The following is a 26,100-nucleotide window of genomic DNA, read 5'->3' on the forward strand; positions in this document are numbered from 1 at the left end:
TTTGAAACTCCTAATACACACAGCTGTTCATCATAATCTGGATTTTGTCATAAAAAAAACTTTCAATGTTCGAAGTTTCATGCATTTTGACTTAATAATATTGATAGGAGCACATTTAAAGTATAAACGACTCGCTATTTGTATACTTTTTATCAATATCGCAATAATAACTGGATATCACATAATGGTAAATGCTTGTTTGCAGCTTGTTAAGAATATGTAAATATCTATATGCCCATTGGCTGGCCACAGGTTCACAATTTTTTGGTACAGGGACACTAGTATAAATGCATAGAATTTGATGATATATCCTTTTTTTTGTTAAGCTGGCCATAGACTGGCTAGTGGATATTTTTTGCTCAGCCTGCAGGGTGAATGAAAAATGTCTAAAACACAGGGGGTGTGGAAATTTTTGAAAAAAAAAAAAAAAACTACTTGTCCAAGGGACTAAATCGGGCCCCAATCTACTTGTCCCTCATGACAATCTACTTGTCCAGATTTAAAAAAAATAAAAAAATTAACCAAAACCTTATTTAAATCGGAGGTGATTTTAGGAATGTCTGGGGCTTTTAAAAGCAGAAGAGGCTTTATGGTGACTTAAACGTGTAATATTTTTAACATTGTGCTGTTTATCTCCTCCTCCCCTCCCTGCCTGTCTCCAACACCGCACCCAGGGACTAGCAGGGAGGAGAAAGACCTTGCAGTGTAATGAGCACCGACTGGCTGCTCATCAGGAAAGGGTGGGTCCAGGGGCGGACTGACCATTTGGAAACTTGGGCACTGCCCGAGGGCACGGGGTCAGCAGGGGGCCCCATGAGATGCCCCTGGTACCTTTTACATAGGCTTTTTTGAGTTTGGGGAAGGACACAAGGGCCCCATGATCCCCTATTGCCCGGGGGCCCCATGAGTTGTCAGTCCGCCCCTGGGTGGGTCAGGGCTTATACTTTATCCCTTTTTGGCTGCCAGAACCGTTTTTGCATTTTCATTGTTTTTGTGTTTTTTGCACACGTTTAAAAAATCATTTTAGGCCTGAAGATGACATAAAACCCCTCAAACATTATATGTTTTCTGAAAGCCTAGAGAATAAAATAGTGGTAGTTCCAATTTTTTATGTCACATGATATTACCACAAAATTTCAGTAAAAAATACAAGCAAGTTAATTTTAGGGCACAAAAAAGCAATTGCCATTTTTTTTTTGTAAAATATAAAAGATGAGGTTGCATCGAGTAAATAGATATCCAACTTGTCAAACCTTAAATTTGTGCATGCTCGTGAATTGGCAACAAACTTCAGTACCCTATATTTTCTATAGGTCGACACCTTTAAAGCTCCTTATAGGTCATCAGTTTAGCATTACAGAGGAGGTCTGGTACTAGAATTATTGCTCTCATTCTGGCGTGCATGGCAATATGTAACATGTGTATCGCAATTGACGGTTTCATGCGTAGGCGTCCCAACGTGTGCTTTTAAGTTTGCACATGCATATATGTGGGGGTGGGGAGCTCAATATTTTTTTTTTGGGGGGGGGGGGGGGGAGTGGCATGTGCTTGGGTGTAACTTTTTTTTTTCTAATTGTAAAAAATGAAACCTTTTTAGTTTACTTTTTTTTCCCATCACATAGGGGACAAAGACCCCTATGTGATGATTTTTAGTGACAGGTTCTCTTTGAGACATCCAAGGTCTAAAATACCCTGGATGTCTGCCCTCTGCTCCACTGGGGATTGCTCTACAATCTGTCAACAGGGACCCGGAAGTGACATCATAACGTCACTTCTGGGTAAGCACAAGAAGGGGAGGGGACTTGTCCGCTCCTCTCCCTCCCCTCTAGCCAACGACGAGCCGGGAGCCCACAGCGCTGCCGCCGATTGCTTCACCTGACAGGCAAGCTCTGCTCCTTGCCCGCAGCAGGGCTAAAGGTAGAAAGAAAGTACCTGCCCGGCACCCAGAACAACATGTCCCAGGCGTCAGGCGATAGAAGTCCAACATCCCTGCTAACAGATTCCTCATTCCACACTAACAGCATGGATGGACAAATCCCTCCTGCCGAGCAAGAATATGCCGGACAGCTGCAGGCACTGGCTGTCACAATATACAAACAGCAGTTACCTCTGATTGAATAGTCTGTCCTACTCCTTTGTTTTTCAATCAAAGGATGTTGGGAAGAAGGAAGCCAAAAAGGCTACCCACATAGCGAACTTTGCCCAGCTCATTAAAAGAGAAGTATGTCTTTCCAGGGAAAAAAAACAAAACATTTATACTCGCTTATTCGATCTGACACTGCATCTGTCCCCCCCATTGGAACTAAATGCTCAAAACACCACTGATCACTCAGTTCTCCCCTCCACTCTGAGCTGAGAGTCTTGACTGTCAGTCACCGGCTCTCTGCTCTGCCCGTCTAAACGCTCACTGGATCATTGGGCCGTGGAGAGGGCGGGAGGGCTGGCTCAGACTCTTAGACTGTCACTGAGAGGCCGAGCCAGCTGCCGATCCAGACCATATGATTGGGATTTTTTCAGAGCCTGGACCGGGTTTGTGACATCATCAGAGAGTGGGCTTTAGCCCAATGTCCCATAAAAACAGGTCACAGGAGTGCAGAACTAATTGCAAAAAAGCTTTGGCTACACTTCTCCTTTAAAAGCCGGCCAAAATTCACTCAGTGTATGGCCAGCTTTAGGTCCCTATTATGCTATCAACTATCATCTACACAGAACAGGCAGAGTAAACACTAAACACCTTAGGCAAGACCCAACATTCCACTTTAATGAATCATAAATAACCACTCAGGAGATCTTGGTTTTCCAACAAGGGTCTTGAAATGTAGCTGCCTCTTTATCAAAGGGATAGTAAATTGTATCAAATCTAGACACATTCTAATGCCAGAGTTGGCCTTATATTATCCAGCAATTATACTGTTCCCTTTTATATGAATTAGCAGTTAATTGATAAAGTCAATACTTTAAAAATGGCAAATGTAAATGTGTTAAATTGTCAAATGTACTATATATGGCATTATTACAGAGGCCTAGAATTTCCACTGAAGAACAGAAAATCTAAATGAAGTCAAGGGTTTTTTCCAAGTCCACTGTCATAAACTTATCTTCATAAACACACATAATAGTCTGATGGGTGCATATCATTTATTCAACATTTTATAAGTATGCTTCATGACCCTCAAATCAATGACAACTGGTGTCTATGGTACGTTCATGGGTTACAAAGTCAAGTATATACACGATAAACAAAATACAGCATTTAAGGTGCGCTAGAACATTACATACATGAGAAACTAATAAATGGTCATATACAGTATGTACATGCAATTGACAAGTATCATGAAAGATATTGCATTCAGAATTACCACATTATTGCACCACCTAATTTACTCCTAATTAGGCTCTGCATAACTTTCATCCTTGCGCAGAAATCAGAGAGAGAAATATGGTGGCTTCCACTGTGGATCTCCTAAAAATACTCCAGAACAACATACAAGAGATGCTGGGAACTTCTAGACTTGCAGGTATAGTCAGATGAAGGAAAACCTCAAACATGTCCAATAGCTCTGGTAAGGCTACTCCTACATAGCAAGGCTCCCCTTGATGGGCACCCAACAGTAGCTCAAACCATAGCACCAGACCAAAATCAGATAAGAGTCCAAGATCATTTTATTTGTTGATAAAGTTCAATGCAAAAAGGCCAATGCATTTTTGTATTTTGTGATGTTGTAGGTTTTGTGGTATATATTGATGTAAATGTAGACATAATTTTTCATCATTAGGATGTCTTTTTGCTGGCCCCAAAACGTGTTGCCTGTTTTTAGGTTACTTTTTTTATGTCCAGGATAAAAATTATTTTGGACTCCAATAAGATTTTGGTTGTATGGTATCTGTTAATATCCATGGTTTGAGCTCCTAAAATAGTAGCTGCCTTGGTCTCTGGCTACAAGTCACAAAGCTGAAGCAAATATCATATTAAACCTGAACGTTGGGTATAACTCCCAACAACCCATCTTTTACTTGTTATGGCTTACTGATAATGAAGTATTGCACAGGGGTTAGCCACAAAAAAGTGGAGAACACTACATAATTTGCAGGTGTAAAAGTGACAACATGTTTAGCGTTGAAAGTGGAAGTGATATAACATTCCTTTGCTTCTGCTGTGTGATGAGACACCTAGCTAATAGGTGGGAAGCCTCATTTTCGTCATTCACTGCGTATGTTGCTAGTAATATGAAGTCATGTTGGAGCTTACTGAGCTTCAAAGAGGGCAAATTGTTGGTGCCCGCTTAGCTGGTGCCGCTCTGACTGCAGTTGCCAACTTATTTGCCATGTTGCGAGGTACAGTATCAAAGGTTATGATGGCATATATCTTCATGGGACAGGGATTGAGCTCTGCAGTCACTTTAAGAACCAGCGTATTCTGGGTCACAATCCTGTGGAATGTCCTTTTGTCTCTTTCGGTCAGTTGACCATGTCAACTGTGCTCATGCTTATCAGACAATTTCCTGGAACTTGCATATGCCATCATAGCCTTTGATAGATTACCTCATGACATGGCAAATAAATTGGCAACTTCAGTCACAGAGGCACCAGCTAAGTGGGTACCAACAATTTGTCCTCTTTGAAGCTCAGTAGGCTCTGACATGACTCCATATTACTAGCAACGTATGCAGTGAATGGTGAAAGTGAGGCTTTCCACCTGTTAGCTAGGGGTCTCATCACACAGCAGAAGCAAAGAATGTTACATTACTTCTGCTTTCAACGTGAAACATGTCAGCACTTTCACATCTTCAAATCATGTAGTGTTTCCATTTTTCTGTCTAAACCAGCAATGGGCAAACTACGGCCCGGCGGACCTTTTAATCCGGCCCGCAGAGCGTGATGCTGTCAGGATGTGTGTAGGCGGGGCAGCGTGACGAACGTGAGGGGAGCTAGGCTCCTCTCACAGTCCGCCCTGAAGACCGGAACGGCGCGGGAACACAGCGAGAGGAACGCGCGGAGCAAAGGTAAGTAAATTGACACAGGGGGGACTTGGGGACTTAATATGGGGGATGAATTAATATGGGGAATTAATTACTATAGGGGGGATGAATTACTATAGGGGGGATGAATTACTATAGGGGGGATGAATTACTATGGGGGATGAATTACTATATGGGGGATGAATTACAATATGGGGGATGAATTACAATATGGGGGATGAATTACAATATGGGGGATGAATTACAATATGGGGGATGAATTACTATATGGGGGATGAATTACTATGGGGGATGAATTACTATGGGGGATGAATTACACTATGGGGGATGAATTACTATATGGGGGATGAATTACTATATGGGGGATGAATTACTATATGGGGGATGAATTACTATATGGGGGATGAATTACTATATGGGGGATGAATTACTATATGGGGGATGAATTACTATGGGGGATGAATTACTATGGGGGTGTCAGGAATGGACTCAGCACTGGTGGTGGGACTCACCTGCCGTGTGGGCTGCAGTACCAGAGCTGACCAGCGGGTGCTCTCAGCAGCCAGAAGCTCACACATGCAATCAGCCAAACCTGGGGCTGATTGCAGAAAGGTGTATTTAAGGCATGACCAGGCCTGTGATCTGGGCCTTGGTGTATGTTTTCCCATGAGCCTCTGTACCTGGTATCTTGTGTTCCTGCTTCGTTGCTGACCCGGCTTGATCCTGACCTCTGCTGACCGTCCCCTGTTGAACCCCTGGCTTGCCTGACCATCCTTCTGCCTGATCCCCTGTACCGCGCTGCCCGTGAGTTACTGAACCCGGCTTGTGACCTTGACCATTCTCTGCCTGCTCCTTTTGGTACCTTGCTGCCCACACGTTGCTGACTTGGCCCGTCTGACCATGCTAACTACTCTGCCATCCATCCATCCTGCACGGATCTAGCCGTACGTGCACATACCTCTGGCGGAGCCCTCTACCACTAGCAGGTGTACTCAGGGGCCGCGACCTGGTTCCTGTCTGCTCCAAGTCCATCCCCACCATCAGGGGCCCTGGTGAATAAGCAGACTGGGACTTAGACTCCGCGCCCTGGGGAATCCTGTCCTGGGGACCACTAGAGGTACCACCAAACGGTCATTACAGAACCCTACGGCCGGCCTGACCGTTCCACCTCTCCAGCCCTGACTACGCCTGTGTTCCTGCACCTACTAAGATTAGTGGAAGGTTGGTTTGTTCACTGTGCGTTTATATATATATATATATATCTGGGTGGCTAATAATAACCTGTATTATTATACTATACCTGAAACCTGCGTTTCCCTGTGTCAGTCCACACCTTTCTGGTCATTCCTAGATTCCTGACAGGGGGATTAATTACTATATGGGGGATTAATTATTATGCTTACTATGGGGGAATATTACTATACTTACTATGGATGACACATACACATCATTCATCTACTCTTGGTCCGGTCCCCGGATCCAATATATGAACCCATTGCGGCCCTCAAGTCAAAAAGTTTGCCCACCCCTGGTCTAAACCCTTTAAGTCAGAGGGTCAGCATAACAGTCCGGCATTTTCACCAGAGGACGCAAATATGCTGTTCTTACCAAAAGCCATCTGAAATGTTTTCCCATGGCTAGTAATAGGATACTGTTCGAATATGACCTTTCCTACAATTCCTGAGAAAAATAAACTGTAATGTATATTGTCAAAACGTATTAATTATAGATCTCCATAACAGTAACACAACAGCATATGTCTCAATATTCTCAGCTTCCATGGAACTGTACCACATTTTGACCTAAATCCCACAATCTGGAGGGTCACAGTATGGTTCCACTACATCCCACTTTAATTACACTGCATGGCATTTCTGATATGACAAGTAGCAAGACAGTCTTGGCTTACATACTCCACTCAGAAGGTCGGGATCTGTTTCCTGACTCTTATTATTGTGGCAGGAGTAGTTAGAGAAGACAAAGTGGCCCGGCGATCAGACAATAGTGGCAGTAAGAAGGATTGGTGCGTCAGGCAGCGGTCTGTACGGTTTCCATGTAAAAAAAAAAAATATTTTATAGAATTGTAGTAAGCATGCTATTTGTTTTACTTGTGTGATACTTTTTAAAAATGCTTTTTAGACAAAAATGGGAGTGGAGCATTGATGCCTTGGGCTCAACAGAAGTGGGTGACGTTTAACATAAGGAATGGCCCTGGAGCAGCAAGTCTGTGGGGGACAGTAGTAAAGACAGGGTGATTTATTACACCAAAGCCAATTAAGGAAAAAAAAAAAGTTCAGGGGACTGGGATCTTTACTATTTGCCTAAAGTGGACTTTGAGTTTAAAAAACATTATGGTTGCAGGAGTTTTCTGTGTATCCAGGTATATTTTAATTGTCTCTATCATAACATATGGTAATTGTGATGTGAACACACCTTTATGACCGTACATGCTTTCAGTCATCATTTTCCAGTAATGTCCCTGTTTGTCAAGTTCAAAAGTTGGGAGGTGTGCAGCAGTAATCATGAGTCTTTAGCAAAATGTGAATGATGGTTAATCAATGTCTGAGTAAGTCTTGCAATGTGTATAAGTCAGTATATAGCATCTGTCCAAATCAATATTGTAACACAGAAAATATGCACAACATAAGCAGACAATACTGTCAAGCCTACCCAGATTAAAACAGTTTTGTTAAAATAGAAACACAGAAAATGTATTCAATGTTTAAAGCAGTATCAAATCCATAACAAACATTTATAACATTGCAGCATCTCAGTTAGGTCTTCAGTTTTTGGCAGCACCTATATTTGTAAGCAACTATTTTAAAGAATGAAGAAATGTCAAAATTAGAAACAAAATGTCTGATAAGCACCATGAGAAATCACTGAGAATTGCTACTACACACATCCAACCAGATACAGACACGTTTATAAAAAAAAAAAAAAGTTTTATTACTCAGGTATATATGTACCTATGTACTTAGGTACATAATAAGATAGGAGTCAGGGAAAGAAAGGGGAACTTATGTAGAAAAAAAGATGGCATCGAAAATTGCCTCCCATTGTCTAAGGCAGAGGGATAAATGCAAATTGGAACTCAAATCAGAATTGGACCAGTCCAATTCCATAATTCAACATCTGTACTCACAACCACTTAGACAAGATCAAGACCAAACTGAATCTGTGGCTCAAGGATAATGCTGGAAGAGAAAAAAAACCTCTAGGTTAGCAAAACACCTGTGTTTAGAACAGAAAACATGCCCTACTACCCTTAGAACCAACCAGAGAAGACATACTAGCAAATCAGTTAATATACTACCCATGGTTAGTTGTCACAACTCGATGCCTTCCCTGCCCACATTTCCAGCTACAGAACGGAACAACTCTTTTGAAGATTTCAACTCCCCACCTTCTTGAAACGATAGAGAACCTTGTTCAACTCTGACATCACAGACACAAAGGTTCTCATAGCTCTAAAAGTTGCTCAAAACAGATAAGACAGCAGGACCTGGTGGGGACTCCACACTTTTCTACTACAAAAAAAACTCTCCAATGCCCTTACCGGACATCTAGCATCTACCTTTAATTATCTTCAGAAAGCGAATGTCTTCTCCCGGGAGTCCTTGAGAGCCATCATTGTTACGTTGCTCAAACCAGCCTAATATCCCTATGCTCCAGCTACAGACCCATCTCATTGTTAAACATGGATGTAAAACTCTTAAGCTGGTCATAGGCGATTCAATTTATTTTTCTTTTATCAGCCAGCTGGCTGATCAAAAAAATAAACCAATTCTTCCATCTGTACATTCAAGGTGGATGAAGGAATCCTCTCCGCTATGTCATTGTATTCTGACAGCAGCACTTCTCTGCTGCCAGAATACACTGATCAGCTCTGAAGCCTATTGGCTCGATTACAACTGCAACCTAAATCCTGACTTATCCCTACTCTTGCTATAATGGCAACACAAAAAAGCCTACTGTCTTGTTTTTTCCATTGGAGAATATCCAAACAGCTAAAAGGTACACAGTCTTGTTTGGTTCATCACTGCAGGTGCAGGCATGGGGTATTTCACTTTGCACCAATTATATTCTATGAAATCCAATGTAAATAAAATGTATCTGTTGCAGACATAAAACTAACAAAACCTACCACACAAGGCACGTTATTTGACCTTTTGGTCAGACACAATTGATAATAAACTGAAATCCACATTCAACACCTGCTTACAGTATAGATCTAGTTTCATATTATTGCTTTATTTATAAAGAAATAACAAGAATATGGCTACACCTAATTTGTACTCTAAACAGACCACATGGTTGGCAAAACAAAATAAAACATTTCAACCTCCAAGCACAAAAAAAATAAATATTTCATAGTTTTTGCTGTTTATTATTTAATTTATTATTTATATTAAATTTGACAGCTGCAGTCTCAGAGCTTTTAGCTGTCTACACAAAGGATGCTTTTACAGATAGATTACATGCATAAAATATGTTAAAAGCATATACTGTTTAACCACTTGCCTACTGGGAACTTTTACCCCCTTCCTGCCCAGGCCAATTCTTAGCTTTCAGCGCTATTGCACTTTGAATGACACTTGCACGGTCATGCAACACTGTACCCATGTGAAATTTTTATCTTTTTTTTCTCACACAAATAGAGCTTTCTTTTGGTGGTATTTATTCACCACTGGGCATTTTACTTTTTATAAATGAAAAAAAGAGCAATAATTTTGAAAAAAAAAAAAAAAATGAAAAAACCTTTTCTTTGTTTCTAATATAATATATAAAAATTATATTATAAAATATTGCAAACAGGTAAATTTTTTCCTTCACTAATGTGCGTTGATGAGGCAGCACTGATGAATCAGCACTGGTGGGAATTGATGAGGAGACACTGATGATGCGGCACTGATAGGCGGCACAGATGGGCAGCACTGTTGGGCACAGATGGGCAGCACTGTTGGGCAGCTATTATGGGCACCGATAAGTGGATAATCTTATGGGAAGTTGAAAGTTTTTTCTGCTCCTAGAAGCTAAATAGTGTTATCCTATGTGTCCATGCATATTATTTTAGGCTAGTAGCATTTTTCAAGCTTCAGCGTTTAGGAGCGTAAAAAAAAAATTTGCTGTTGTAGAAAACGCTAATAAAATACCAAACACTCCTAAAACACCACCACAAGCCGACAAAAAATTATATCAGCATTTTTCATCCAGCTTTTTTTCTAGCAATTGGTTTGGGATTAAGAGGAGAAAAGAATTCAAACACCAGATTTTTTTTCATTCAAACTGGTGAGGAATAGAGTGCTGTTACAATTTGATGCCTTAAAATCCCAATACCAGATACCCAACTCTTACCTTTTTCAATATCTGCAGCTTCAAAATGCCTTCTATACCCAGTTTGGTTCATCTAGTGTGGTTGTGCCTGTTGGGAGATTTGGAGGCTTTACTAAGAGATGATACCCTGACCAAAGCTCTATCTCAGGGCTTGAAAAAGCTGCCCGCCCGCTCACCAAATACGAGGAGAAATTTTTGTGTGACGAGCAGCGAGCACAGATGATGGAGCAGCTGCACCTGCGCTCAAAGCCTCATTGTGAAGCCAAGTTCTGGTTTCCGGCTCCGCCATTACACTGGCAGTGCCACTGAGGGGACAGGTGCAGGAGAGATCCGCTCTCCTCCGCTGAGAGGAGACACCCTCTCCACTGCCGTGGGAGACACGAAGAGAGGCCTGCTCTCCGCCGCCTTGGGGGACACAAGGCCCGCTCTCCACCGCCTTGATTGCAGTGATAATTATATTGACACATATACAGTAGTTAAGTGCAACGTTCCTTAAGGTCAGTGGGGGCTTATTTATATTGGTAAATTATAAACCAGTAAAGGAATGATTTATAATTCAACAATGTATTGTCACCAAAATGACATACCCCTCCCCCCCCCACAGTTATATTTGTATTAATGAAAAAAATGACATTGGGTTTCCCTTAATATTCCAATCAGACCTTTATCAAGGCATGCAGCCTGGGTGACTTACCAAATTGTGGTAAGGGTGTAATAGAAGGTAGAATCTGGAAGCCCCCCTTTATAATATGTGGATGAACAGCTATCCATCCTCTCCAAGTGCAATGCGTGCAGCATACATTAAAGTTTTTTAATTCTGTGTTGGAGTTTTGTTTTAAATTGACATAATAAAGCTATGTTATAATTGCAGTTTTTTATATTTTGGACTCTTTATTCTAAAGAAAAATTTAATTTCATAAGCTTTAAGGGGGCGGACCTGGGCAAGGTTGGGTGGGGCAACTGGTGGACAGTAAGGTTTGTGCCTGGCTAGTAGGTCTAGACTTGAAATTTTAAGCCCTGCTCTATCTAATATATAAAATCAGTGGTTTATTGATATGTCTATGGTTCTTCTGTCTTGCCCTAATGTCTGGTTAATTGATTTTCCCCAAATGGATGGTGATGATTGGGATGATCTCTGGGGGCCCTCCTTCACTAGGCTGGTGTAAGCCTGAGATCACCTTATACAATTTAAATACCTTAACAGACTGACAAAAAATTTTCCTGCTCGTCCAGTTGTTGGTGGTGTGCTTCTTCTCAGGCCGACTTTATTCATATATTTTGGTTGGAGGTTGCAAAATGCATACAGGCTGTTACAACAATTAATTTATGACATTCTGTTGAAACTTGCTTGTTGGGCTTGATTGATCCCTTAGCTCTCACGAAGGCGATACGTACCCTACTTTTTTTATAATGCCAGGAAAATAATTATTCTTTCATGAAAAAAATTAGCAGCCCCTTCCATAACAGCCTGGAAAGGGTTAATAAAGCATTACCCCTATACAAGGCTACATATGCAAATAGAGGCATACCAGCCACATTTGACATGGTGTGGAGAGGTTGAGTGAGCCATGCGGCTAATGTACCGGATTAAGTGCCTAATGCTACTGAATGTCTCGGGACTGGGTATGCTCTAGAATGTTTTGGAAACCTTATAGTTTTGTCAATCTGATGCACAGATAAACAATGGGATCTGGTACTGGAGTTTTCCATGTCCATACTATATGCTGTGATGTCATATTTATGTATTAAAAGAATTACTGTACTCAGTGGAAGCTGCACTGATTGCTGGTGCTGAAGGATTGTAGTGATGGTTGTTAGTTGGTTGAACTTAATATGTTGTACCTACTTACAATGACAATAAAAAGACATTTCCTAGCCTACCTAGCACTACACGTGCATAGAGGATGCTGTAAGCTCTACATTGATCCCTTTCTCATATCATTGCTAGCTGTGAAAATTCAGCATGGCATCAGTAAAATCAAAGTATAAATAAAAGAGTTCCCTGTGGAGAAAATAATAGGTTTACTGTGTCTCAACCCTTACCCACACCACCAACCACTGCTCTAATGAAGCAAAACTGACCCCCTTAAATCTTTTCAGATCGCATCGTCCCTGCCAAATGGTTCCTTCTACCAACTCCTAAGTTGCTACTGGGAATCTGTGCTCTTACACTGGCATAGCAATTCTGCGAAAAGTCTGAAGCTTCTTCCAGAGGCCTACTTAAATGCTTGTTCAACAGCGCACTTGGAAAAATCTACTGAAATGCTCAAAACTGTGACTGTAGTTAGTTACATGAGAGTCAGCAGAACTGGAGATCGACACTCCTGGAAGTGTCAGAGGTTTCTGAAACATCTTTAGAAGGAGAGTTCTCTTCATTATAGCAATGTTTGCTGGCACATAGCAGCAGAAGGGTAGGTACTCTATCTCCTAACTTCTTTTTGTAGTTAAATTTATTTATTTCAGGAACTTATATAGCGCCGTCAATTTACACAGCGCTTTACACATATATTTTGTACATTCACATCAGTCCCTAACTCTCAAGGGATGTACAATCTAAGGTCCCCAACTTACATTCATATATACACATATTAGGGACAATTTAGACAGGAGCCAGCATATCTTTGGAGTGTGGGAGGAAACCGGAGTACCCAGAGGAAACCGACGCAGGCACAGGGAGAGCATGCAAACTCCAGGCAGGTGGTGCTGTGGCTGGGATTTGAACCAACGACCCTAGTACTGCCAGGCGGAAGTGCTAACCATTCAGCCACTGTGCTGCCCCCAAATTTAAGAAAACCCCACTATATGTTTCATATGAATTCCAATTCACACAGCATACTTATTTTTTATATTTCTTCCCTTTAAGAATTTTCTTAGGAGAAGGTGTCAAGGCTAAACTACTTTAGTGTTAGTCTGTTCCAACCAACAGAAAGGCTAAGTGTTCCAATCTAGTTTACAACAGATGAGATCTTCCAGCACAGTACTGAATGGGTTAATTATGGTAAACACAGCTCCCCAGGCCCTTCATAAACAAAGAGCAGGTTTTTCCTTGCTAGAGTTTTTAGAAAAGGAACATCTAAATAGGTAAGCAGCTCAGATTGTACATTCTAATGTTTAAAGCGGTATTAAAGAGGTTGTAAAGACTCAAGTTGCTTTACCTTCCATTTTATTCTATGCATGAAGATAAAAAAAACCTGTGTACAGGCGTTAAATTTGCATATTGGAATGCAATAACAAATTGAAGCCAAACTCCTGAGTAATCAGTTAGAGCAAACAATTTTTTTTTCCTTTTTGGATAAAGGTTTTACATGAATTAATAAAATCTGACTTTAATCACTCCTGCCAGTGGTAAACAAATGGTCTCATACATGTAAACTGATGCATTCTGCTGGAGAGCTTGAGCTTTTGAAACACAGCAAAGTTGCTGGCTGAATCACCAGATGAAAATAGAAGAAAAAGCCTAAAAAAGAAAACGAATGCAGTCATCACATCTAAGAATTGGTACGCTGCAATATATAAATGCTTGCTTTTGGGTTTAATATTGCTTTAATTGAACTAGTGGATCTCTTGACCATGTCTACATGCTTATGTGATGAGTTACATCCATATGATTCGCTGTGTGCCTGTTACATTTTTTGCTGTCACCAATGCAGGGCTTACGTTTATAACAGTGATCCCTTTTATGAAATTTAGGAGGAAGATTTACTAAAACAGGTGCACCAGGAATCTGGTGCAGCTGTGCATGGTAGCCAATCAGCTTCTAACTTCAGCTTGTTTAATTAAGCTTTGACAATAAAACCTGGAAGCCGATTGGTTACTATGCAGAACTGCACCAGATTCTGTGTATAACAGAAATTCCTGTCCAGTGTGTACTTGTTAAGCCGCCTGTCAGCTTTCTCCCTGAAGGGATCAATTCCACAGGTCACAGCAGTGCTGACCCTATTAGGTCACTTCTTGGTTTAGGCTGTCATTCGCTGATGATCACATGTCTGACGAAGGTGTCCTGCGTGGCTCCGAAACGTTGCACTTTTGTGATGTGATCTTTTTGGAATAAAATCCTTTTTGGACAATATCGAGATCCGTGGTGTGCTGGCTAATATGTAAGTTTAGAGAACAAAAAAAAAACCCATACGCAAGCGCTCAAGTCCGTGCGCCCTCCCAGGATCACAGAAACCAACACTTGTTGGGGTGCAGCCCTCTAAAGATCAGGGAATCTTGAGAAGCAAAGAAGGGGCGCACTCTCCTCCTGCATTACCGTGATAAAAGGAAATTTATTTAAAATGACAAAAATGGATACTCACAAAAGGTTCATAAAACAAGCTAAAAATCAGTAGGACAGTCCAACAAAGCGGTAATCTGACAACAGGCTATGCTAATGTGTTTCAGGAGATGTACTCCCTTCTTCAGAGCTAGAGCAACTGTACAAAGAGCTGACATATAAATATTATATGTATTTTCCTATTCTATATAAGTTGGCTCTTTGTACAGTTGCTCTAGCTCTGAAGAAGGGAGCAAGTCTCCAGAAATGCGTTAGCATACCCCATTGTCAGAGTACCGTTTTGTCGGACTGTCCTACTGATTTTCAGCTTGTTTTATGAACCTTGGTTTGTGAGTATCCATTTTTGTCATTTTAAATAAATTTCCTTTTATCTCGGTAATGCACGAGGAGAGTGCGCCCCTTCTTTGCTTTCTTCGAACATGTACGTTTGTCTATGAGGTTTCCAGTCCCAGCTGGTAGTCGCTACAGGACCCTCTATTGATGAGCCATACTTCCAGGAATGTGTGCGAAGGGAATATAGTTATAGTGCCTTAACATGTGCAATTTGCTGCAGCGCAATTTCTAAAGTAGTTCTTGAATTACTTTTTCTGCAGTTTTGTCGTGATTTCACATACATAGAATATCATGGAAATCGCACTACAAATTGCAAGAAATCGTTGAAAATCTTCACAAGTAGCAATAAAGAAATTGCACCTGAAATCGCAGCGGTGTGACTGGTGACTTATAAGAGAACTCCCATACAGGGGAACAGGCAGAAAGCTGGAGGAAGTGTCTGCAGGGGCCTGGCATTTCACCTCATCATACATGCTCATATTTTTCATGCAAAAATATGTTTATTGTTTTTTTCTATTTCCGAAGGTGAACTTAGCCTTTAACAACTTTACATCTCTGGCACATTTTATATGTTCAGCTGTCTCCCTCTGCCTTTTTATTCCATAGATTTCACCATCTGTGTATTACTACAATAGGTGCAGAACACACAATGTGTTATTATCCTGTACACATGGTTTTCACATTTTCTTCACAATGCCTTGAAAAAAAAAAATACTGTGCTGCTAATGTCCTTCCTTGTTGCAAATTGTGGCTACAATGTTTTCAGGTCCTTGACGGAAATCCAATAATAGATAATGGACAACAATGTAAATAAATACATGATATGCCTGCTGGATGTGGAGGAATGTACAATTGTGGCTGAGGATTACAGGAAAGTTTGCCAGCATGGCATGCTGGAAAACGTGCACACAATTTAACACACAGGTGTCAAACTGGCGACCCTCCAGCTATTGCCAAACTACAAGTCCCATGAGGCATTGCAAGAAAGACAGTTACAAGCATGACTCCCAAAGGCAGAGGCATGATGGGACTTATAGTTTCGCAACAGCTGGAGGGCCGCCAGCTTGACACCCCTGATAACACACAGGCTACCAGAAAGCCCATTCACACAAAACTAGTGCAATGCACAGTATCTACAAAACTGCAGCAGGTAAGTATTTGCAATCTACATAAATGACCCAGAGGGCTATCTGGGTGCACATCTAAAGACTGGTTTATGTGTAAAAATACAAAGTTAAAGTGTCCTTAAACCTCTGAAATTAAAAAGAGCATATCGTTCTATAGGATGCTCTCTCAACCACGGTCCTACCAGAGGTTCCTTCCATCCACTAATGACAATTCTGCCTCTCTGATAAATGGCCACTGACAACAATGATCTTTTTAGCTACAGTATATGTAAGGGGGGATGTGTTCCCAATGACCACATATGTATGGATCATTCATCCTAGTGACCATCACACTAATGTACTGTGATCTGTAGATGTAGTAATTAGCAGAGGTTCTGTAAGACCAGAAAGTTTTTTCAAGGGTTCCTCCATGTTAAAAAGGTTGAAAAAGGCTACTCAATAGTGGCCACTAGCCTCAATCCAAAACACCTAGTGTGAGATGTCTGTCTGCTCTGTTGATCCTCTGCTATCTGCATGAGCCACTTCTGACAGGTTATGCCAACACAACAAAATCTCGGGAGATGGTCCCACCCCCCCTCTGGCACACAGGTGATTGGCAGCCTTTGCTGTCCATGTTTCTCTATAAGGCTCCATGCACACTGGGTGTTTTAATAGCGCTGGTAGTGTTAGCGGTATAAAGTTGTGTTAAAAACACACGTTTTTGCATTAGCATTTAGCCACATTTGCGTTTGTTTTTTGTTTTTTATTTAAAAACTCCTCTAGAAACCCACTAGTTCTGGGGGTTTTTTCCAGACAAAAAAATGCTGATTAAAACCTACGTGTGCATGGACACATAGGATAACATGCTGGGGAGTTTACTGGCTGTAGAAAAAAAAAAACCACCAAAATACTTAAACCAGCCCCTGTAAAAATGTCCAGCATGCATGATGACTAAGATTGCTTATATGTGGGCACTCAGGTCTCAAATTACATGCAGCTCCCTGCTCTCTGCTGTGCAGTGTGTGACATTAGATCCCTGCCCCGATTGCTGGAGCTCAGAAATAGTCTTTGATCTGTGTGATTTAATAGGCTGCAAAGAAGCGAGGGCTGCATATGAACAGGTACAACTTACGCAGGAGGATTTATTTAATCTCTGGATCACCTGAGACCAGTCACCTCACTGAGTATATGCAAGCACTTTAAAGTATAAAAAAATGCAAAGCTTTTTTTCCCTTTTGTTTTGGATATAGTGGAGAGGGAATCGAATGCCTGTCAGGTCTTTATTGCTGTCTGTGCCCCCCCCATCAGGGAGATTCACCCGCTCTATTTGTCATGTTTAACGTGATCACTAGGTAACAGTGAAATAAAATCCCACATTTTGTGTTGTCACCATCCAGAATTGAGAGGAAATGGGGACACTAATTCTAGTGGCAACCAGGAATTCCCTCACTTTGGAGGGTTTCCCTGTGGCACAGAATGTGAAGAGAAATTTTGCCAATGGGACACAGATAGAAAAAGAAGAAATAGACAAGGGTTTTAACACCCCTGTACCCTATCCAATTTATTTTTTTTTAATTCTTTTTGCCTATAGTTCTACTGTATGCAAGTTAAAATGTAAACAGCTTTTATATTGTTCCACAATTTACAGCTTTTGGTTTGGAGGTGTCATTTCCTTCATGTCAGCATGCTGCAGTAAGCATACACACTGTAACAAAGCCAAACAGTCACAGGACAATCTAAAGGATGCAACTACCGCTTCAAATAGACTAAAAGAAGCCTTTGTAGAGAGATCCAATGAACATCTCTCCCGATGGTCAAAATAATCATTAAACAAAATAAAAACCTCTCAAAGTTCAATTAGAGCTGAAATTAATGCACAACAGCTAAAATACATGTGTGCAAAACAAATCACCTTCCAAAGGATTTGTACAGTAATTCTCCCATAGGCAGGTAGGTCTCTTCCCTACTTTTCTTTACCAGCACTTCAGAAATACAACACAGTCATTTACCACCCCAGTTTCTTAGGATGCCTTAATGAAGATGTATCACCACACCAATAAAGTCGTCACTCTGCCCTATTAACAGCAAGGCCCCGTCTCACACAGGTGGTTTGCATTCCACTCACAGACCCCCTGCTGATCGGAGCAGAGTAGGTTGGATGACAGGTCCATGTCCCCTCAATTTATTCAGAGTGGACAAGGACAGAGCCCACCGTGCTCTATGGACAGCCAGGAGTAAACGGACACCGCTGTTTTATATTTACACCTGGCTGCCTCCAATATGATCCAACAGTCCTCCATTTTGTTATTTTAGCATGCCGGATTGGACCAGGAGGTAAGAGAATGTAAACAAACACTACTGTTTACACCCCCTGCTTCAAAGAAATGCATGGGTCATCCAATCAGGTCTGTCACGTGGTCCCTGCCGGAAGAACACAATGATTATTGCTAGCGGCTGTAGCCACTGACAATAACTGCATGCTAAAATCCGACAGGCTGGTTGTACCCAAGTCGATCAATAGATCGACTTGGGTACAATCAGCCTGCTCATACATGGATCAAATCTTGACCAGTATTTGCTGAACCAGCAGAGATTTGGTCCATCTATGGCAGTGATGACGAACCCTGCAGTTGCCCAAACTGCAACCCAAAACCCACTTATTTATCGCAAAGTGCAAACACTGCAATTAAACCTGAATACTGAACGCTGGCCACCGGCGCAGGGGGGCAAAGTTCCACTGGCCACCGGAGCTGGGGGGGGGGGGCAAAGTTCCACTGGCCACCGGAGCTGGGGGGGGGGGCAAAGTTCCACTGGCCACCGGCGCTGGGGGGGGCAAAGTTCCACTGGCCACCGGCGCTGGGGGGGGCAAAGTTCCACTGGCCACCGGCGCTGGGGGGGGCAAAGTTCCACTGGCCACCGGCGCTGGGGGGGGCAAAGTTCCACTGGCCACCGGCGCTGGGGGGAAAAATTCCACTGACCACCGTGCCGCGCAACGTTCCACTGACCACCGGCGCAGAGGGGGCAACGTTCCACTGGCCACCGGCGCAGAGGGGGCAACGTTCCACTGGCCACCGGCGCAGAGGGAGCAACGTTCCACTGGCCACCGGCGCAGAGGGGGCAACGTTCCACTGACCACCGGCGCAGAGGGGGCAAAGTTCCACTGGCCACCGGCGCAGAGGGGGCAACGTTCCACTGGCCACCGGCGCAGAGGGGGCAACGTTCCACTGGCCACCGGCGCAGAGGGGGCAACGTTCCACTGGCCACCGGCGCAGAGGGGGCAACGTTCCACTGGCCACCGGCGCAGAGGGGGCAACGTTCCACTGACCACCGGCGCAAGGGGGCAAAGTTCCACTGACCACCGGCGCAGAGGGGGCAAAGTTCCACTGACCACCGGCGCAAGGGGGCAAAGTTCCACTGACCACCAGCACATGGGGGCAAAGCTAAAATCTTGTGTTAATAAAAACAAATGTATTAAAACTCACAACCAGTCCAATTTATATATCCTTGGCAGCGCACTGACTGACCATGTGAAAGCTAGCGAGTCGCGGTTCGTGAAATCATCGCCTGACGCTGCTACTCCTTTCTGAGCATGTGCATGGCCCCTATGTGCGCTGTTATCCGATGCTCGGCTGCTGGTGCGACTTGACTCTCGGGCCGACAGAGAGGGCTCTGCATGCCTGCTGTGGCACGCATGCCATAGGTTTGCCACCACTGATCTATGGACGACTTTTGCTCACCTTTTTATTTTTCTAGAAAGGTGAACTAACCCCTTAAACAAGAACACAGGCATTGATTAAAAGATAAAGACGTCGCATACTCAGTAAGTGATTAAAGCAGCAGCTGGAAGGGTTTAATATCACTTTAAAAAGCTAAGGTTTCGGTTTCTTTCAAAAAGAAAAAACCCCAAGGGCAGCAGATCTGGTTTACAGCCCTGGTTTGCCAGAGGTGCAGGATAAAATGAGACAAGCACTGCCGATATTCTCAGAAAACAATCCTGAGAACAGACCATGCTGGAGATCTTTGTTCACAAAGTGACGTGCAGTCTATACTGAAAATGTAGCAATCACATACCATATGGCAGAAAGAAATGAGAAACTGTATAAACAGCGACAGACTAGGAGCAGGTCAGATGAAAACCACCAGAAAAGAAACATTCAGCGCTAGGTATTTAACCCTTTGCCACTCACATTTAAAACTGATTTCCTAGAAAAAAAAATGTCAACTGTTTTTCTTGTAAACCATCTGGAGCACAGATAGACCAGAACTATAAAAGAACTACTGAAGTCTACATTCTCAAAGGCAGTAAACAGTCGCCATATAAGATATAGTATAAAAGGTATAAACACATACTATTAAGCGTAATAAAATGTAATTTAGATTTACAGAGATGTATGATGTCACTTGGAAAGGTTGTGAACCTTTATTGTATAATTATATATGAGAAATATAGAAAGCATAGTAGAGAAGTTGATTATGTTGCCAATTATTCTCCAAGCTCACTAAGAGGGTAATAACTGACTGACAATGTCACTATTTGTCACAAGGATGACCTCACCACATCTCAGATGTGATCTGCTTGATCAGCAGAATTAACCAATAGGAATTCACTGCTGCCTAAACAATCTGTTCCAATCAAGGTAGTAGGATTGAGCCCAGATTCGGATTGAGCCCAGATTGAAGCTGTCACTCCCACCCAACTGACTGCGGCCAGGGCAATCCCACCCCACAGCTGACCGTACATAAAGGGGTGAGGATGCCTGTAACATCATTGACCGAATATATGATCACATGGGTACCCAAACCTGAGCTTGTTTTACTGATCTAAAGCTACACTAGGGTTGCCACCTCATCCCTTTAAACCCGAACATATATTAATTACACAGGTTCTGAGGCTAATTTAATTACCACCTTAATTAGCCACAGAACCTGTGTTATTAATATGTGTTCAGTTTTAAAGAGATGAGGTGGCAACCCTACTATACCCAGATCCAATTCCCTCTTGCTCAGCCGAAATCTGAGGAGTGTATGATCCTGCCAGCACTGATCCGCTTGACGAAAAAGTTACCTGTTCAATTACTTTTTGTTAAAGGAGCCTGATGGAAAACCATTGAACGAATAGCATCTGCATCCAATCTGATGCATACACTCAGCGGGTATTTTGACTGCATAGCCTGCAAGGGGAATTTGTTCATCTGTTAAGCTGGCCATACATTATACAATTTTCCTATTCAATTTCCTTTATATTTGCCTTCAAGTACATAGTGCAAGGGCCAGCCTGATTGCATACAAATTGAAAGTGTTTAAGTACGACCTCATATTATATGGATTGGTAAATCTAAAGTAAAATTGTACAAGAAAATTGTATAGGCAGCCTACGTGTGAATAGAGGAATCTTTTAGGGTCACCATGCACATTACAATTTTAGATTTACCAAAACTATGTAATATGGGGATCTACCCAATCTATCCAATCAAATTATATCCCATCAGGCAGGTCTTTGTGCTACATAGTTGTTGGTAGATCTAAAGGCGATTAGACAATCCCAATATTCCTATCGGGAGAGATTGATTGGGAAAAAAAATATTTATTGATGTGTGCATGGCCACCATAAGGTTCCCAACACACACTACAGTCTGACTGTAAAAATGAACTTTAGATCTACCAAACCTATACAGTATGAGCACCTACCTAAACCCACCTACCTAAACCATCCAATCAATCTGTACTCGATCTGGTAGGCCCTTGCACTACTTGTTGGTAGATCGCACAGAGATTGTACAATCAGAATGTAACGTGTCTGGCAAGTTTGGAAAAGCAATGGGTGTAATCTAGATAAACTCTTTTCACTGAGCGCCTCTAAACAAAAGCTGGATGTCATTACAGCCACACAAGAACAAGCCTGGCATCAGTTAAACTGTGGATCCCTTTTTCCAAATGTAAATAAGACACCCCATCACCCTGGTGATTCACAACGATCTGACGCTTTACTGGCTTCCCGGGACATTCCTCAGACTACTAGTGTTTCACTGCTGTCCATCTCCAAGTCATCATATGGTATGTGTATGTAAGACATTCCTGGCCAGACAACCACAGACAGCATTGTGCTGATTGGAAATCGCCCTACAGAGGGGTGAGAAGAGAAAGAAATCACGGGAATCTGTCCCTCTACAAATCCTCACATTACTTCCCAAGACGTCTGGAACTTACTTCGAAGGCTGATGACACACCGATAATTTTCTCACGGTGATTATCCCTCATTTTGTTACAGCAATTTTTGTTGCCAAGTAGATCAGAATGATGTTCTATGGCTTCACTAACAGTGACATTTTTAAATAGATTTGTTGCTCAGCAATTAATAATGGCCATACACACTTCAATGTTATTATCTGATCGATGTGTGATCAATCAACACTGCAAACAATCAAATAGCTGATAAACAATCAACTTCTCTTTCAATGGACTTAGACTTGATCAAAACAGATCACTGTAAAGGATCAGAATGGGCACCTGATCATGTGATGGCTGTGTGGGTCAATCACAACAATCACATGATACAGATGCCGCTGTGTCCCTGGCATTAAAGTCCACTTAAAGCAGAACTAAAGTCTCTATTTCCAAAACCGTGAGCAAGCAGGACTGTATGCAGAGCAGATGAGAAACAAAATAAACCTACCTGCCTGCTCACAGTCTTCTTTAGAATGTACACAGTTTACATTCGCCATAGATCCGGTGTGTCAAGATGAGTGAACGCCTGCGCATGCACAGAAATGGCGTCCAGTGAGGTAGCATGGGCTGGGCACAGGAGCAGTTGATCTGGGCGCAAAATTGTAAGGTGTGCACAATTAGTAAGGGTACGGGATAAGATATGGGTCTGTGCACGCTCCCCCTTCTGGTCCTGCCAGCAGCACACTCCCTACTCTTAGACTGTGTAGGCTGGTCCTGCTGGACGGTTCTAGCTTGGAGAGGGAGCAGTTGTGGAGAGTGAGCTCCCACTCAATGTGCACTGCACTGCTTGGTATAGTTGAGGACAGCTCTGACCTCCCTTCCCCTTTCCAGGGACCACTGCCAACTGGCATGTCATGAACTGGAACTCCTCCAACCATCAATGAGCCTGAGGGGAGGGTGAAATGGGGTTACATAGAGCTGGGTGGACAAAAAGGGGGTGTGGGGACCAGGGATGCACAATGAGGGATGGAGGTATAAAGTTGGGGCGTGTAATGAGGGGATGATAGGAGTGGGGTGCACAATTAGAAGTGGGGGTATAACAGAGTACACAATGAGGGGATGATAAAAGTGGTGTGCACAATGAGATGTGGAGGTATAGAGTTGGGGTGTATGAGGGGATGATGGGAGTAGGGTGCACAATGAGATGTGGGGGTATAGTGTTGGGGTGCACAATGAGATATGGGGGTATAGAGTTGGGGTGTATGAAGGGATGATGGGAGTAGGGTGCACAATGAGATGTGGGGGGTATAGAGTTGAGGTGTACGAAGGGATGATGGGAGTAGGGTGCTCAATGAAATGTGGGGGTATAGTGTTGGGTGCACAATGAGGGGATGATGGGAGTGGGGTGTAGATTTGGGGTGCACACAGAGGATGATGGGAGTGGGAATTGGAGTTGGGGTGCACAATGAGAGGATGATGGAAATGGAGATTAGAGTTGGGGTGCACAATGAGAGGATGATGGGAGTGGGGTTTAGAGTTTGGGTGCACGAGAGGATGATGGGAGCGGAGATTAGTGTTGGGGTGCACAATTAGAGGATGATGGGAGTGGGGATTAGAGTTTGGGTGCACACTGAGAGGATGATGGGAGTGGGGATTAGAGTTGGGTTGCACACTGAGAGGATGATGGGAGTGGGGATTAGAGTTTGGGTGCACGAGAGGATGATGGGAGCGGAGATTAGTGTTGGGGTGCACAATTAGAGGATGATGGGAGTGGGGGTATAGAGTGAAGGGTGCTCACTTAATCAGGCCATACATAGATCAAAATTAAGCCAGTTCAGCAGAGATTGGCAGAATATAAATCCATCTATGGCTGCTCCAGTTTGAAATAAATTGATCTAAAGATTAACTTCTCATGAATGAGCTTGTTGGAAAATGTTGCTTTGTAGTCCTGCTTTCAGAATACAATGACACAGTGGGAAGGATTCCCTGAATACAATGACACAGTGGGGAGGATTCCCTTACCCACCTTGAAGGTATGGATGGGGGAATTGGTTTGGGCTAAATGAAAAAAAAAGAAAAAAGAAAAAAAAAAGGAGCCAGCTTTAGGTAGGTGGATGAGAACTGTAGGCACACGGGGGAACTCAGGTAGAGCACAGATTTTCCTAATATGTATCATTTATATATATTTCTGGTGGGAATACTAACAGTCCCGGGTTAGGCGCACAATACTTGCCTTCCCTCAGGCGCTGGCGACAATCGCTACACCGCTGCTGATGTCATTCAATGCCAATGAAGACGGCCACAGCCCAACAATCAGAAGCCGGGCAGAACATGAAGCATCACTAAGGGGTTAATGGTGGTAACAGACCACATCATACATGTCATTTGGGATTCTGCCTTCAGTACAACTTTACAGTAAGCTTCTAACAAAGACAAAGATCATCAGTACTTCCCAATAACCCAACAGGTTCATAAAGTGGCCGAGCCCCTTCCAGACGATGATGATGAAGGCTTTTGTTGTGAAGAGTGATGACGGCTCTGGTTGTGTCCACACTGATTGGAGGCACGTGGATGGTACAATGGAGCCATGCTGGGGGCTCACAATACACTCCGGACACTCAGAGGACTAATGAGGACAGCCTGCCCCCCCTCCGATCTAGGAGGAGATCGACGAGATCTAGCAGAAGTTATCGGAGATCTAGAAGTTCTAGGAGATCTAAGAGAAGTTCTGGGAGGAGATCTAGTTGGAGATCTAGAAGTTCTGGGAGGAGATCTAGTTGGAGATCTAGAAGTTCTGGGAGGAGATCCAGAAGTTCTGGGAGGAGATCCAGAAGTTCTGGGAGGAGATCTAGGTGTGATCTGTCCGCTCCCCCATTCATCTTACCTTTGTAGGGATCCTCTGCAAGCTCTCCGGACGTTCTCCTTCTCCCCGATGATCAGTCGTCACACATAGAGTACAGACTGTCTCCAGACAGGGGAAGGCGGAGAGAAGTTTGTGGATGGATGGATGAATGGAGCGGAGACTTCCTCTGTCCTGGGAGAGGCCGGGAGAGGTACAGCCGGAGATCTCCGCTCCTCCTTACCCACCTAGGCTCAGGGTCCCGCCTACACACGGCCTATGGAGAGGGCACAGCGCCGCCCGCTGGACGACTGAGATAGGCGGCAGGCTGCCTGTTGGCTGGACATGGGATGCAGCAGAGGAGGATCAGCAGACATTGGATCGCAGCTTCTAAAGCCAAGACAAAAATGTCCCATATTGCAGATTAACAATCGTTAAAGTGACACTAAACAAAATCCTTATCATCCGACAATAATCAATCAATAATCAATACACATCCACTACATAGAGGGGAAATAAAGTTCTGCTGTCACAAATTGCGACTGGGATGCTCTTTATGCTAGGTTAACACCTTTGTGTTTCTCCATCGATGCGTTTTTCTGGCACATTTTGTGATTTTGATGTGTTTTGCGTTTTTTTGCAAATAGGAAAGTATTGACTTTGGTGCCACTTTGATGTGACTGTGGATGTGTGCGACTTTGATGTGACTGCGGATGTGTGCGACTTTGATGTGACGGTGGATGTGTGCGACTTTGATGTGACTGCGGATGTGTGCGACTTTGATGTGACTGCGGATGTGTGCGACTTTGATGTGACTGCGGATGTGTGCGACTTTGATGTGACTGCGGATGTGTGCGACTTTGATGTGACTGAGGATGTGTGCGACTTTGATGTGACTGCGGATGTGTGCGACTTTGATGTGACTGCGGATGTGTGCGACTTTGATGTGACTGTGGATGTGTGCGACTTTGATGTGACTGTGGATGTGTGCGACTTTGATGTGACTGTGGATGTGTGCAACTTTTATGTGACTGTGGATGTGTGCGACTTTTATGCTACTTCAGT

The 26,100-nt window shown here is 43.0% G+C and overlaps 1 long non-coding RNA gene across 1 annotated transcript in view; it reads right to left on the bottom strand.

Annotated features, from left to right (window-relative positions):
* The window catches only part of LOC149472124 (uncharacterized), a 94,309-nt gene extending 69,029 nt beyond the window's left edge, over positions 1–25,280 (bottom strand). Inside the window, exon 1 of the long non-coding RNA XR_016315310.1 lies at positions 25,081–25,280. This is a non-coding gene — a long non-coding RNA (uncharacterized LOC149472124). The remainder of the gene's footprint in view (positions 1–25,080) is intronic.
* Between the last annotated feature and the right edge of the window lie 820 nt (positions 25,281–26,100).

Source organism: Staurois parvus, unplaced genomic scaffold (genome assembly GCF_062004578.1).
Source record: "Staurois parvus isolate SC_StPar_1 unplaced genomic scaffold, SC_StPar_1.0 ptg000022l, whole genome shotgun sequence".
Classification (NCBI taxonomy): Eukaryota; Metazoa; Chordata; class Amphibia; order Anura; family Ranidae; genus Staurois; species Staurois parvus.